Raw genomic sequence first — 15,706 nt, forward strand, 5'->3', positions numbered from 1 at the left:
TGTTTCAATCTGAAAGCTCAGGTTGGCTTTTGCCCTCCCTGTCATCAACTTGACCTAACACAGGTGAGCTCCCTGGACTTGTGAGTGCTGGGATGACAGAGGTGAGGGCCATTGTTAAAGCCAACACCCTGACTGGGCATTCCATTAGCTGTGTTTCATTTATGTCTAGTATTTAAAATTTACATTTTTGATTGGTAAAATTTCATGGTGTGGTATATTTTTGCCTTTTCCCTCTAAGTGCTTAAAAAAGAAAACAAACTACAGTTTGTCTAGTTTTAAAAATATAAGTATAGGGGCTAAAGAGAGAATAGTTAAGAGATTAAGCGCCCTTGCTGCTCTTCCAGATTTGATTTAAATTCCCAGTATCCACTTGGTGACTCACAACAGTCAGTCCCAGGGGATTTTACAATCTCTTTGGCCTCCTTGAATACCAGCACGCACTTGGTGCACAGATGTACATGCCGGCAGACTACTTGTACACATACATAAACTTTTAAGGTTGTGTGTGTGTGTGTGTGTGTGTGTGTGTGTGAGAGAGAGAGAGAGAGAGAGAGAGAGAGAGAGAGAGAGGGAAAGAGAGAGAAAGAGAGATTGAGAGAGAGTTATGGGCATTTCGGAGCACACCTTGCAATCAGGTGAGATTGTTACTGAGGTTCTTCTGATAGACACAACTGCCAGAAGGTGTTATTAAGACTGTCTGCACCTCCTTTTCTTTAAGTGTTCGAAGAACAATTCTTGCTTCACAGATAAGTTTGTGCCCCTGGTTTATCAGTCTTGTTAGACCTCTTTTCTTCTTTTTGTTCTGATTCTGCAGTCATTACACAACATATAAAACCTATAATTTTATTTAACAAGACTCCTATGCTTAGAACCATGAGGGTGGCTCTGTTAGGTTTACTAATTTCTATAGAATTGAACCCAGAATCATAACTGTTTGTTTTCAGATACATCCAGAAAGTTTTGGAGGGCAGATATAGAAAGGGAAGGAAAGGCTACAAATACTGGGTGCCTTTTGAAGAGTAGTTGATGTGCAGACAGGCTCTGAGGAAGGTGGATCCATTCTGCTCAGCTTCTCCTGACTGACTTGTGGCAGAGACCTACCACCCCACTTCCTCTGCATGTACATGCTTTGTGCAGAATTGCCCAAATCTCAGCAAAGTTTGATTGATATGCCCAGGAACTGCCCACCAGGCGTACAACATCATAAAAGAGCAACCTAGGTAAGACTCAGAGCACCATGGTGAGTAAGAATACAGAGAACAAGGTTCCTTGTCTTCCAAATTTTAGAGGAAACAATTTTTTTTTCTCCCATTGGCCGTGCGTTTGTTATACACAACCTTTGTTACATATGGAACTATGTTCCTTCTAATTCTTGGCTTTTTATTATGAAGTGGTATTGTCCTGAATTCTCTGTATATTTTTGGTTGTGAGCCTAGCCTTTAGTGGCTGAGCCGTCTCTCCAGCCCCTGAACTCTCTCTGTGTGCTGAGTCACACTTAGAGTTGTCCGCATCTCTAGGATGAAGTCAACTTGGTCATGGTGTGGGACCTTAACGTATTCTCGAATTTGTAAGGATTTTGGAGAGTTTTTACATATGTGTTCATTGGAGAAATTGTCTGTAGCTTGCTCTCTTTGTGTCCTTATCAAGTTTGGGTATCAATGTAATGAGTTTGAGGAGACTATACATGGTATGAAAGTTTGACGTCTGAACTTCATATGTGAGATATGACAACTCCCTTTCTCCCAAGAAAGTAAGGACTGAAAAACAGTTGGGGAGATTTTGCCAGTGAATCCATCTAAATGTGAACCTTGCTGAGAAGCTTTTGAATTACTACTTCAATGGCACTTATACCAAGTTGTATCTCTCCTTAATTCTAATAAGTCATACACGGCCTAGGAATTTATTCATTCCATGTAGATTTTTTTAGAGTATAGACTGTTTCAGAATTCCTTAATGACTGACTTACTAAATTGAAATCTGTAGTAACCTTTCCGGTTTTATCACTGATTTTATTAATTTGAATTTTTTTCTTCAGTACAGCTAGGCTAGGATTTGCTATTCTGAATTTTTTTTTTCTAAGAAGTAGTGCTGTTTGTTTGATTTTCTGTATGCATGGTTGTTTTTAGCCTCAGTTTCACTAATTTCTGCCTAGATCTTTTACCATCTGCTGCTTTTACTCTCATTTCGAGGACATTTGGGTGCATTGTTAGGTTATTTGTATATTCTCTCTTTCTCTCTCACTGTAAGCACTCAGAGCTATAAATTTTCCTCTTAGAATTGCCTTAGCTGTACCCTGGCCTATTATCTTGTATATTCATGTGGTTCTAGGAACTTTTTTCTTTGCTGAGGTTTTTATTGGTCATTTAAGGGTATATTGCTCAGCCTCCATGAATTCCTGTAGTTTCTTCAGCTTTCTAGCAATTTCTAGTTTTATTGTATGTTGATCTGGTGGATAAGAGCAATTGGTTATTTTGATTCTTTTGCATTTGCTAATACTTGGTTTGTAGCCTGGAATGTGGTCTGTTTGAGGAGTTTTCCTTGGCTGTTATGAAGAATGTGTGCTTGTTTCTGTTGGATGTACTATGGTGTAAGTAGTGATTGTGCCCACTTTGTCTATGCTAGAGTTTAGCTCCTGGTTTTCTTTGCTGGTTTTTAGTTTGGGTTCTCCTATCTGAGATGAATTTGGGGCATTGAAATCTGAAATCAGGGCTTATCAGGACTTTTCTGTTCCCTGGTGCTCTAGTATGAGATTGGTAGCCTTAGTGTTTGGTAGATTTGTATTTATAGTTATAGTTGTTACTTCTTGATGAGTTGTTCCCTTTGCTAGGCATGTACTGACCTTCTTTATCTACTTTATCAGTTGTCAGGGTAGGAGCTGTACTTCCTGTTTGCTAGTTTTGTTCTTTTGATAGATTGCTTTCCATTCTTTGACTCTCAGACTGTGAGTATCTTTAGCCATAAGGTATGTTTTTTGGAGAAAGGAAGGTTGATTCTAGTTTATTCAACCAGTCTGTCTCATTTTTGGGTAGTTGAGGTCATGCTTTTTGTTTGCTTTTAGGTTTTTAGAGACAGGGTTTTTGTGCAGAGACTGGCCTTGAATTACTGATCATCCTGCCTCTGTGCTACTATGCTACCATTTCTGGCATGTAAAAAGAATTGCTTGGGTTTTGTTTTTGTTTTGTTGTTGGTTAAGACAGTCTCACCATGTCATCCTGGCTAGCCTAGAAGAACTGTTATGCATAGCAGGCTGGCCTCAAACTTTATACTTTACCCCGTCTTGGATGCTGGGATTAAAGTCATGCCACAACACACCAGCCAACTCTTGTTAGTGTATCTGTGTAAAGCAATAAACCTGACATTCACCGACCATTTAAAAACTGTGACTCCTAGCCATATAATAGGGATGAAAATTCATTTCAAAAATAGATTTTTCTTTTATCTGTGTTAATGTCATATGACAGTGTGTACGTCGGTGTTACTGCCACTACCGTAGATGAAGGCATGTTGAAGCCCTGTCTTGCTGTAGAGCTGTTCTATTGCTGGCAGTAGGATCATCAGCAGTTGCACAATTGGAAATGAGTAACCACTGCATATGCGAGAGAGAAAAAATAAACACCGTGTTGACAACCTTATATAATCTATTTTTAATTATTTTACTTTTTGACATTATAACGTAATTACATTATTTCTTCTTTTTCTTTCCTCCCTACAAAGCCTATGATATACCCTTCATTGCTCTCTTTCAAAAACGTGGCCTTTTTTTTTTTTTTTTTTTTCCATTAATTGGTGTGTGTGTATTCCTAAATAATTAAATGCAACCTGCCTGGTCTATGTAATGATACTTGTATATATGTTTTCAGGGCTTCCCAGGTGGTGTGCTTTTCCATGGGAAAGACTATTTCTTTCACTCAGCATTTCTTAGTTGCCTGGAGAGAGAGAGAGAGAGAGAGAGAGAGAGAGAGAGAGAGAGAGAGTGTGTGTGTGTGTGTGTGTGTGTGTGTGTGTGTGTGTGTGTGTGTGTGTGTATGTAATTGTGGCCTCCTGAACTAACCCCTGTCCACTTTGGCATATCCAATGCTGTTGTCTTTATTTAAGCTTATGTTTAAGCAATGATGTTGCTGAGACTTCCTGGGTATAGATGCTGACATTCCTAAGAAACACACTCTCAGCAAACTTTCTTTTCTGTTGTTCTGGCTCCTCCTGCTCCCTCTACCTCAGTGATCCCTCTAGCCCGAAATCCAGTTGTTTTGCAGATGAATCAGTTGGGACTAGGCCCTACAACCCTTGCATTTTGACTGTTGTGATTTTCTGTGATGGCCTCCATTTGTTGCAAAGAAAAGTTTCTTTCATGAGGGGTGAGTACTATACTTAGAGTGGGGATAAAACAAATCTCAGACAAGACTGTTAGGGATTGTGCTAGCTTAGTAAAGTGGCAGAGAACCTTTTTTTTTTTTTAAATAAGGGAAACTATTTAATTTGAAGACACTAAGTAACTTCAAAACCTGAAAGTGGTCTGTCTTCATAGACTCCCAAGCATGGTTGACCATGTGGTATGTATATTAAGTTTTCCTACACTTGCATACCCATAATAAGTTTAATTTCTGAATTATGCTCAAAAGGATCTTGATTAATGATAGTAATAATAAAACCAGAACAACTGTAGCTATAGTATAATAAAAGCTATTTAAAACTTCTAAGATGTTTTTGGATTTTCACTATGTATTTTCTGGTCGTTGTTAGCTGTGAGTAAAAGAAATACAGGGAAGGCACAGTGACCAGCAATCAGAACTCGCAGCCATAAAACACAAGTGGTTGTGTTTCTCAAGTGAGAGGATACCCCACGGTGGGGGATTCAATCAGCTTTAACTCACCCGGCTAAACCGAGGAAGAGATCCCGGTTCCGCCAGGCTATTGGTCGTCAGCCCGGCGCTACACGCCAGTGCGATCTGGTCACAGTCCCAGACTGAACTGTGGGCCCACAACACCATAGACTGGATTTCCCAGTCGAGAGATAACCCCACGGAGCAGGAAACAATTGGGACCGACCCCAGGTTACCCAGACATCCCCTGGAAAAGACTCGGGTTCCGCGGGTACCCCAAGAGCCAGCGCTGACTCAGAGCCGGGAACCCAGGCTCCTGCACGGAGCCCAGTCTGCGCGCATGTTTCGCCGCCTCAGATAGAACTGTGGGCACCAGGGCACCAGACTGCGTGTCTCTGGCAGGAGGAAACCGCCAGCGGAGGGGGTCAGCAGCTCTAACGCTTAGGACACCCAGCACCAAAACACTTCCTGGACTCACGCAGACTCTAGTGCAGGCAGGAGCGCTGTGCTCTGCCGCCATTGTTGAGTTCCCCTGGGGCACTGGGACACACAGCTGCATCCTCGGACCTGTAGGAGCCGAAGAGCCATTACAGCAGCCCTCAGATACTGTGCCAGGGATTGGCCAGTTGTCCCTGGCTAGACTGCCAAAACTGTGGGAATCCCTGATCCTTCAGTGGGGGCTGCACCCACAGCATCTGGACCAGATCAGTGCCTGCAGCCGCCATCCCAGACAGAGACACACAGCTTCTGGTCCAGAGTGAGGCAACCAGCCTCCAGACCAGAGCAGCGCCCCCAGGTGCCAACTCAACCTAGATGCACATTCTCCAGGTCCAGAGCGGAGCAATCAGCCTTTGACCCAGAGACTTGCTGAGTGCACCTCCCACTTTCCCGGACAGAACTGTTTGCCCCAGAATAACAGACTGAGTTTCCCTGTTGGGAGAAAACCCCACAGCTAGGGAATCAGCAGTTTCTTCAAGAGGACTGTACATGGAAATTTAGTGAGCAGCAGCACACTAAATTTATAACAAGAAACCCAGCAGTGGGGCAGCTGTCTTGAGAAATTCTATGGGTAAGAGGAGATCCCCCCCTGCCTAACATAGACCACAGCTACTACTCAGGGCTATAAACCTGAGGTGAGCAGTGGCAACTCCTGAGAAACACTGGCCATACAGTGACCATAACCAAAAAGCAGAGAAGGACTCCTTCAGGAAAAACCATCTTCCGGCCAAGGGGATACGCCTTACCTCAGGACTCCAGGAAGCACAGAAACTAACAGCCAACACCTAAATCAGCCCAATGGGTAGAGGTCAGCGTAAAGGCTCAACCAACAAAAGACAGAGCAATATGGCATCTCCAGAACCCAGGCATCCAGGGGCGAACAGCCCTGAACAATGCAGTATAATAGAAAATCAAGAAGATGACCTTACATCTATGTTGATGAAGAGAATAATAGAGGAAACAGATAAAATACGTAAAGAATTAGAGGAAGATAAAACCAAACAGATCATGGCTATCCGTAAAGAAATGGAGGAAGATAAAGACAAGCAGATTAGGGCCATCCGTGAAGAAATACGGGAAGATGCAGCCAAAAAGCTTGTGGCCTTCAGAGAAGAAATAATTAAATCACTGAAAGAAATCAAAGAGACAGAGTTGAAGGAACTAAAAGAAAAAGAGGAAAATACAAGCAGACAGGTGAAGGAAGTAAATAAAACAACTCAAGACCTGAAGATAGAACTAGAAAAATTAAAGAAAACACAAATGGAGGAAATAATGGAGAGGAAGAATTTAGGGAAGAAAACAGGAACTACAGAGGTAAGCATAACCAACAGAATACAAGAAATGGAAGAAAGAATCTCAGGTATAGAAGATACAATGGAAGAAATCGATGTATCTGTCAAAGAAAATGTTAAATCCAAAAAATTCCTGACACAGACCGTCCAAGAAATCCAAGACAATATGAAAAGACAAAACCTAAGAATAATAGGAATAGAGGAAAAAGAAGACTCCCTTCTCCAAGGCCCAGAAAATATTTTCAACAAAATCATTGAAGAAAATTTCCCCAAGTTAAAGGAGAAGGCAATAAGGATACATGAGGCCTACAGAACACCCAACAAATTTGACCAGAAAAGAAAATCCTCCCGCCACATGAGAATCAAAACAGTAAGTATACAGAACAAAGAAAAAATACTAAAAGCTGCAAGGGAAAAAGGCCAAGTAACATATAACGGCAAACCCATTAGAATCACACCTGACTTTTCAACAGAAACTATGAAAGCCAGAAGGGCCTGGAAAGATATCATGCAGACCCTAAGAGAACACAGATGTCAACCCAGGCTACTATACCCTGCCAAACTCTCAGTCCTCATAGACGGAGAAAACAAGATATTCAATGACAAAAACAAATTTCAACAATACCTACACACAAATCCAGCATTACAGAAGACACTGGAAGGGAAAATACAACCCAAGAAAATTAGCTTCTGTCAAGAAAACACAGGAAATAATTAACCTTACTACAGTAAAACAATAAGCAACCAAGCACACAACCTGATGACCACAGCCAACATCAAAATCAAGGGATCTAGCAGCCACTGATCATTAATCTCTCTCAACATCAATGGACTCAACTCTCCAATAAAAAGACACAGATTAACAGAATGGATACGTAGACAAAACCCAGCAATCTGTTGCATACAAGAAACACACCTAAGGCACAAAGATAGACATTACCTGAGGATAAAAGTTTGGAAGACGACTTTCCAAGCAAATGGACCCAAGAAACAAGCAGGAGTAGCCATTCTAATATCTGATAAAATAGACTTTCAACCAAAATTAATAAAAAGAGATGAGGAAGGACACTTCATACTCATCAAGGGAAAATTCCACCAGGAAGACATCACAATCCTGAACATCTATGCCCCAAATACAAGAGCACCCACATTTGTAAAAGAAACATTGATAAAATTTAAACCACATATAGATTCCCACCCATTAATAGTGGGAGACTTCAACACCCCACTCTCAACAAAGGACAGGTCAACAAAACAGAAATTAAACAAAGAAACAATATCTCTGACAGAGGTCATGAATCAAATGGACCTTACAGACATTTACAGAACTTTACACCCAAACACAAAAGAATTTACCTTCTTCTCAGCACCTCATGGAACCTTCTCCAAAATAGACCATATAGTTGGTCACAAAGCAAGCCTCAACAAATACAAGAAGACTGAAATAATCCCTTGTATCCTGTCTGATCACCATGGAATAAAGCTGGACTTCAACAACAACAGAAATAGCAAAAAGCCTACACACACATGGAAACTGAACAACTTGTTACTAAATGACAGCTGGGTCAGGGAAGAAATAAAGAAAGAAATTAAAGCCTTTCTAGAACTCAATGAAAATGAAGACACAACATATCCAAACTTGTGGGACACAATGAAAGCAGTGCTAAGAGGAAAGTTCATAGCACTAAGTGCCTTCAAGAAGAAATTCGAGACAGCTCATTCAAGCAACTTAATGGCCCACTTAAAAACCCTAGAAAAAGAAGAAGCAGACACACCAAAAAGGAGTAGACAGCTCGAAATAATCAAACTCAGGGCTGAAATCAATCAATTAGAAACAAATAAAACAATTCAAAGAATCAATGAAACCAAGAGCTGGTTCTTTGAGAAAATCAACAAGATCTACAAACCCTTAGCCAAGCTAACTAAAAGGAAGAGAGACACCACCCAAATCAACAAAATCAGAAATGAAAAGGGGGACATAACTACAGACACTGAGGAAATCCAAACAATCATTAGGACTTCAAAGGTCTATATGCCACAAAATTTGAAAATCTAAATGTAATGGACAATTTTCTTGATCGATTTGACTCACCAAAGCTGAATCAGGACCAGGTAAATCAATTAAATAGTCCTATATCCCCCAAAGAAATAGAAGCAGTCATCAAAAGTCTCCCATCCAAAAAAAGCCCAGGACCAGATGGCTTCAGCGCAGAATTCTACCAGACCTTCAAAGAAGAGCTAACTCCAATTCTCTTCAAACTATTCCACAAAATAGAAACAGAAGGAACATTACCAAACTCATTCTATGAAGCCACAATCACCTTGGTACCTAAACCTCACAAAGACTCAACAAAGAAAGAGAATTTCAGGCCAATCTCCCTTATGAACATTGATGCAAAAATACTTAACAAAATACTTGCAAACCGAATCCAAGAACACATCAAAGATATTATCCACTATGACCAAGTAGGCTTCATCCCAGGTATGCAGGGGTGGTTCAATATACGGAAATCCATCAATGTGATCCACCATATTAAAAAACTGAAAGAAGAAAACCACATGATAATCCCCCTAGATGCTGAAAAAACATTTGACAAAATCAAACATCCATTCATGTTTAAAGTACTGGAGAGATCAGGGATACAAGGCACATATCTAAACATTGTAAAGGCAATATACAGCAAGCCTATAGCCAACATCAAACTGAACGGAGAGAAACTTAAAGCAATCCCACTGAAATCAGGGACAAGACAAGGCTGCCCACTGTCTCCATATCTCTTCAACATAGTGCTGGAAGTCCTTGCTAGAGCAATAAGGCAGTCGAAGGAGATCAAGGGGATACAGATGGGAAAGGAAGAAGTGAAATTATCAGTATTTGCAGATGATATGATAGTATATATGAGTGACCTCAAAAACTCTACCAGGGAACTCCTACAGCTGATAAACACCTTCAGCAAAGTGGCCGGATAAAAAATTAACTCAAAAAAATCAGTAGCACTACTGTATACAAAAGACAAAAGGGCTGAGAAAGAAATTAGAGAAACAACACCCTTCACAATAGCCACAAATGACATAAAGTACCTTGGTGTAACCCTAACCAAGCAAGTCAAAGACTTGTATGAAAAAAATTTCAAGTCTGAAGAAAGAATTAGAGGAAGATATGAGAAGATGGGAAGATCTATGCTCATGGCTTGGCAGGATTAACATAGTAAAAATGGCCATCTTACCAAAAGCAATCTACAGATTTAATGCAATTCCCATCAAATTGCCAACACAATTCTTTACAGACCTGGAAAGAAAAATTCTCAAGTTCATATGAAATAACAAGAAACCGAGAATTGCTAAAACAATCCTCGACAATAAAAGATCTTCTGGAGGTATCTCCATCCCTTATCTCGAGCTGTACTATAGAGCAACAGTTATAAAAATTGCATGGTACTGGCATAGAGACAGAATGGTGGATCAATGGAATCGAACAGAAGACCCAGAAATAAACCCACACACTTACGGACACCTGATTTTTGACAAAGATGCCAAAACCATACAATGGAAAAAAGATAGCATCTTCAACAAATGGTGCTGGTCCAACTGGATGTCTACATGTAGAAAAATGAAAATAGATCCATACTTATCACCCTGCACAAAACTGAAGTCCAAGTGGATCAAAGACCTCAACATAAAACCAGACACATTAAATCGGCTAGAAAAAAAAGTGGGGAATACCCTAGAACTCATTGGTACAGGAGAAAACTTCCTGAACAGAACACCAACAGCACAGGCTCTAAGAGCAACAATCAATAAATGGGACCTCATGAAATTGAAAAGCTTCTGTAAAGCAAAGGACACCGTCATCAAAACAAAGCGACTGCCTACAGATTGGGAAAGAATCATCACCAACCCTCTATCTGACAGAGGACTCATATCCAATATATATAAAGAACTAAACAAGCTGAAAAGCAACAAACCAAGTAATCCACTTAAAAAATGGGGAACAGAGCTAAAGAGAGAATTCTCTGCAGAGGAATATCGAATGGCAGAGAAGCACTTAAAGAAATGCTCAACCTCATTAGCCATTAGGGAAATGCAAATCAAAACAACCCTGAGATTTCACCTTACACCCATCAGAATGGCCAAGATGAAAATCTCAAGGGACAACACATGCTGGAGAGGTTGTGGAGAAAGGGGAACCCTTCTCCACTGCTGGTGGGAATGTAAACTGGTACAACCACTCTGGAAATCAATCTGGCGCTTTCTCAGACAACTAGGAATAGCGCTTCCTCAAGATCCAGCCATACCACTCCTAGGCATATACCCAAAAGAGGCGCAAGTACACAACAAGGACATTTGTTCAACCATGTTTGTAGCAGCTTTATTTGTAATAGCCAGAAGCTGGAAACAACCCAGATGCCCCTCAACTGAAGAATGGATGCAGAAACTGTGGTACATCTATACAATGGAGTATTACTCAGCAATGAAAAATAAGGAAATCATGAAATTTGCAGGTAAATGGTGGGACCTGGAAAGGATCATCCTGAGTGAGTTGACCCAGAAGCAAAAAGACACTCACGGTATATACTCACTCATATAAACATACAATATAGAATAAACCCACTAAAAGCTGTACATCTAAACAAACTAAGCAAAAGAGAGGACCCTAACTAAAATGTTCAATCCCCATCCTGAAAGGCAAAGAGGATGGACATCAGAAGAAAAAGAAAATAGGAAACAACCTCGGAACCTGCTACAGAGGGCCTCTGAAAGCCAGAAGAAAACAGGAAACAACCTTGAAACCTGCCACAGAGGGCCTCTGAAAGCTTCTGCAGTATAGACTGTCAAAGCAGATGCTGAGCCTGATGGCCAACTGATGGGCAGAGTGAATGGAATTTTATGTAAGAAGTGGGAAATAGTAAGAGCTGGAGGGGACAGGAACTCCACAAGGAGAGCAACAGAACAAGAAAATTTGAACACAAGGAACTTCCCAGTACTCCAACCAAGGACTATTGGTGGAGATGACCTGCAACCCCTGCACAGGTGTAGCCCATGGCAGTTCAGTGTCCAAGTGGTTTACATAGTAATGGGAAGAGGGACTGCCTCTGACATAATCTGATTGGCCTGCTCGTTGATCACTTCCCCCTGAGGGGAAGCAGCCTTACCAGGCCACAGTAGAGGATAATGCAGCCACTTTTGATGAGAACTGATAGACTAAGATCAGAAAGGAGAGGAGAACCTCCCCTATTAGTGGACTTGGGGAGTGACATGCATGCAGAAAGGGGAGGGAGGATGGGATGGGGAGGGGAGGAGGGAGGGGCTTATGGAGGGATACAAAATGAATAAAGTGTAATTAATAAAAAATTTAAAAAAAAGAAGTATAGGGAAAATGTAGGTAAGGTAGGTTTCTACTGTATAAGACATACTGAGTTAAATAAAATGTTGTTATAACTAGTTCTCATTTTTAAAATGTTTTAAAGTTTTCATTCTTTGCATATATTACATTCTAATCAATCATTCCTTATATTCCTCTTTCTCTATTTCTCCCAGTGCCCTCAACCTCATTTTTCTCCTAAATGCTCTCTTCCCTCCATTTTCTTAAAAACAAAAACAAAGAAACAAACAAACAAACAAACAAACCAACCAAAACAGGCCTTCCAGGGGTATTAACCAAATTTAACATAAGAAATTACAATAAGGCCAGGCAGAAACCCTAATATCAAGTCTGGATGAGGTAACTAAGCAGGAGGTTTTGTGAGTTGATGTCCCAGTCCCATTGCTGGTAGCCCAGATAAGCCCAGTTTGGGCGCTGCATCCTAGGACACTTTGCCAGGATCACTCTTACATATTCCAGAGAATTTCCACTGTCCTAGGTTTCTACATTCCTCTCCAAATGCCCCCAACTCCATTTGTCTCTCCCAGTACTCTCTGCCTCTGTCCACCTGAACACTCTTCTTTCCATCCCCATCCACCCTCAGTCTACCCACAAAATCTATTTCCCCTTCCCAAGAAGATCCATGTGTGGTTTTCCCCCCAACCCCCCTTGATCCCTCTCTGTTATTTAGCCTCTTTGTCTTTTACTTATGTGCTAATATCCACTTAAGTGAGTATGTACTATGTTTGTCTTTCTGGGTCTGGGTTATCCCTTTTGGGACAATTTTTTCTAGTTACATCCATTTCATGATGTTGTTTCTTATATCTTAGTAATGCTCCATTGTATAAATGTACCGCATTTTCTTTATCCATCCTTTCATCGAGGGACATCTAGGTTGTTTCAGGTTTCTGACTATTATGAATAAAGTATCTATGAACGTAGTTGAATAAGTGCCATTGTGGTATGGTGGAGCATCTTTTGGGTATGTGCCCAAGGAATAATATAGCTGAGTACTGAGGTAGGTTCATTACCAGTTTTGTGAGGATCTGTCATACGGATTTCCATAGTGGTTGTGGGTATTTGTACTTCCAACAGGAAATGGAGCAGTTCTCCTTGCTCCACATCCTTGCCAGAATGAACTGCCACTTGGGCTTTTGATCTTATCCACTCTTACGATGTAAGACGGAATCTCTGTTATTTTGATGCTGAACATTTCTTTAAGTATTTCTCAGCCCTTAGAGATTTCTCTATTGAAACTGCTCTGTTTAGTGCTGTATGTCACTTTTAAATTGAATTATTTGGTTTGTTGATGTCTAGTTTCTTAAATTCTTTATGTATTTTGAATATGAGACCTCTGTCAGATGTGTAGTTGGTGAAAATCTTTTTTCATTCTGTAGGCTGCCATTTTGTCCCATTGACAGTGTCCTTGGCTTACAGAAGCTTTCCTGTTTTAATTTATTAATTATTGATTTTAGTGCCTGTGCTGCCCTTGTTATGTTCAGGAAGTTGTTGCCTGTGCCAATTTAGTTAAGGTTGTTCCCCAGTTCATATCATGTTCAATGTTTTGTATTTGCTCTTATGTTGTTGTCTTTGATCCACCTGGACTTGAGTTTTGTGCAGGGTGATAAATATAAGTCTATTTGTGTTCTTCCATAGGTGTGTGGATTCATGTTTGTGTCTTCATTTTGGTTCAGCTAATAGTATGTGTTTTTATTACTGTAGCTTTTTAGTGTGTTTTGAAATTGAGAATTCTGAGATCTCCAGGAGTTTTTATTGTTCAGAATAGCTTCAGCTATCCTGGGAGTTTTTTTCATACGAAGTTGAGAACTGTTCTTTGAAGGTCTGTAAAGAATTGTGTTGGTATTTTGATGGGAATTGCATTTTACCTGTAGACTGCTTTTGGTAGGGTGGCCATTTTTACTATGTTAATCCTTCATGAACATGGAAGAGCTCTCCATCTTCTGATACCTTCTTCAATTTCTTTCTTCAAAGACTTGAAGTTCATCTTAGACAAAATCAGTACCTCTCCTATACACAAATGACAAATGGGCCAGTAAATCACAGAAACAACACCTTTCATAATAGCCACAAATGATATAAAAGTGAAAGGTGTTGTTTTCCTGGTTTAGTTATTAGCCCATTTGTCATTTGTGTACAGGAAGGCTACTGAGTTTTTTTACTTAATCTTATATCCAGCCACTTCACTGAAGGTGTGTATCAGTTATAGGAGTTCCTTGCTAAATTATTTTGGGTTGATTATATATGTTATAATATCATCTGCAAATAACGATACTTTAACTTCTTTTCCAATTTGTAATTAAATGATCTCCTTCAGTTGTCTTACTATTACAGCTAGAACTTCAATTACTATATTGAGTAGATGTAGAGGAAGTGGACAGCCTTGTCTTGTTCCTGATTTAGTGAAATTTCTTTGAGTTTCTCTCCATTTAATTTGAAGCTTGTTATTGGCTTGCTGTATATTGTTTCTTATGTTTAGGTATGTCCTTTTTATCCCACATCTCTTAAAATCTTTTACTAAGAAGGGTTGTTGGATTTTGTCAAAGGCCTCTAATGAGATACCTTTGTCAAAGGTATCTAATGAGATGATCGTGTGTTTTTATTTTTCTTTCAGTTTGTTTATATGGTGGATTACATTGACAGATTTTTATTATGTTGAATTATCTCTGAGATGAAGCCTACTTGGTCATGGTGGATGATCTTTTTGATGTGTTCTTGGATTTGGTTTATGAATATTTTATTTATTTTATTTTTGCATCTATGTTCCTGAGGGAAATTGGCTTTTAATTCTCTCTCTTTGTTGCTTTTTTTGTTTGGTTTGGGTACGAGGGTAACTGTAGCCTCATAGAATGAATTTGGCGATATTCTTTCTGTTTAAATTTTGAGGAATAATTTGAAGCATATTTGCCTTAACTCTACTTTAAAAGTCTGGTACAATTCTGTGCTAAAAGCGTCTAGCCCTGAGTTTTATTTTGTTTGGAAGATTCTTAATGACTGCTTATATCCTTAGGGGTTAGTTATAAGACTATTTAAAGTGCTTGTCTGAGCTTGATTTAACTTTGGCACGTGGTATCTATTGAGAAAATTATCTACTTTTAGATTTTCCTGCTTTGTAGAGTACATGTTTTCAAAGTATAACCTAATGAAAAAAATTTTTTTTTTAATTTCCTAGGTGTTGCTTTTCTCTTCTGATTTTGTTAATTTGAATAGTCTCTTTCTGTTTTTAATTAGTTTGGATAAGGGTTTGTTGATATTTATCAAAGAAGCAACTCTTTGTTTCATTGATTATTAGTATTCTTTTTGTTTCTGTTTTATGGGTTGCAACCCTTAGTTTGGTTATTTCTTGACATCTACTCTTGGGTGTGCTTTTTGTTGTTGTTCTAAAGCTTTCAGGTGTGTGGTTAGGTTGCTAGTATGACATCTCTCCCATTTTTTAATTTTTATTTTTAAAACAAGAAGTTTATTTAAACAACAATATGCTTGACTTAAAGGGAAAGCTATCTAGGATCATTTTGTTCAAGAGTAATTTACCCCTACTTCAAGACAGGTTGCCCTATATGTAACAGCTATGTACAAGAAAGTTATAAAATTGTCTGTGATCTCACAATGATAAATGAAAACATTAAAACTCTCCAATGAACAAGGTAGGCAAGGACTTTATGAGGTTGGGCTCTTTTGTTAAAACAAGGAGAGAAAGATAGCTTACTGGAATATAA

The 15,706-nt window shown here is 39.5% G+C and overlaps 1 protein-coding gene across 5 annotated transcripts in view; it reads left to right on the forward strand.

The window, feature by feature from the left end:
* Tbl1xr1 (TBL1X/Y related 1) overlaps window positions 1–15,706 on the forward strand; it is a 151,371-nt gene that overhangs the window by 73,553 nt on the left and 62,112 nt on the right. The gene's annotated exons all lie outside the window — the stretch shown is intronic.

This window comes from Psammomys obesus, unplaced genomic scaffold (genome assembly GCF_907164565.1).
Source record: "Psammomys obesus unplaced genomic scaffold, mPsaObe1.curated_primary_1811, whole genome shotgun sequence".
In the NCBI taxonomy this organism is placed as follows: Eukaryota; Metazoa; Chordata; class Mammalia; order Rodentia; family Muridae; genus Psammomys; species Psammomys obesus.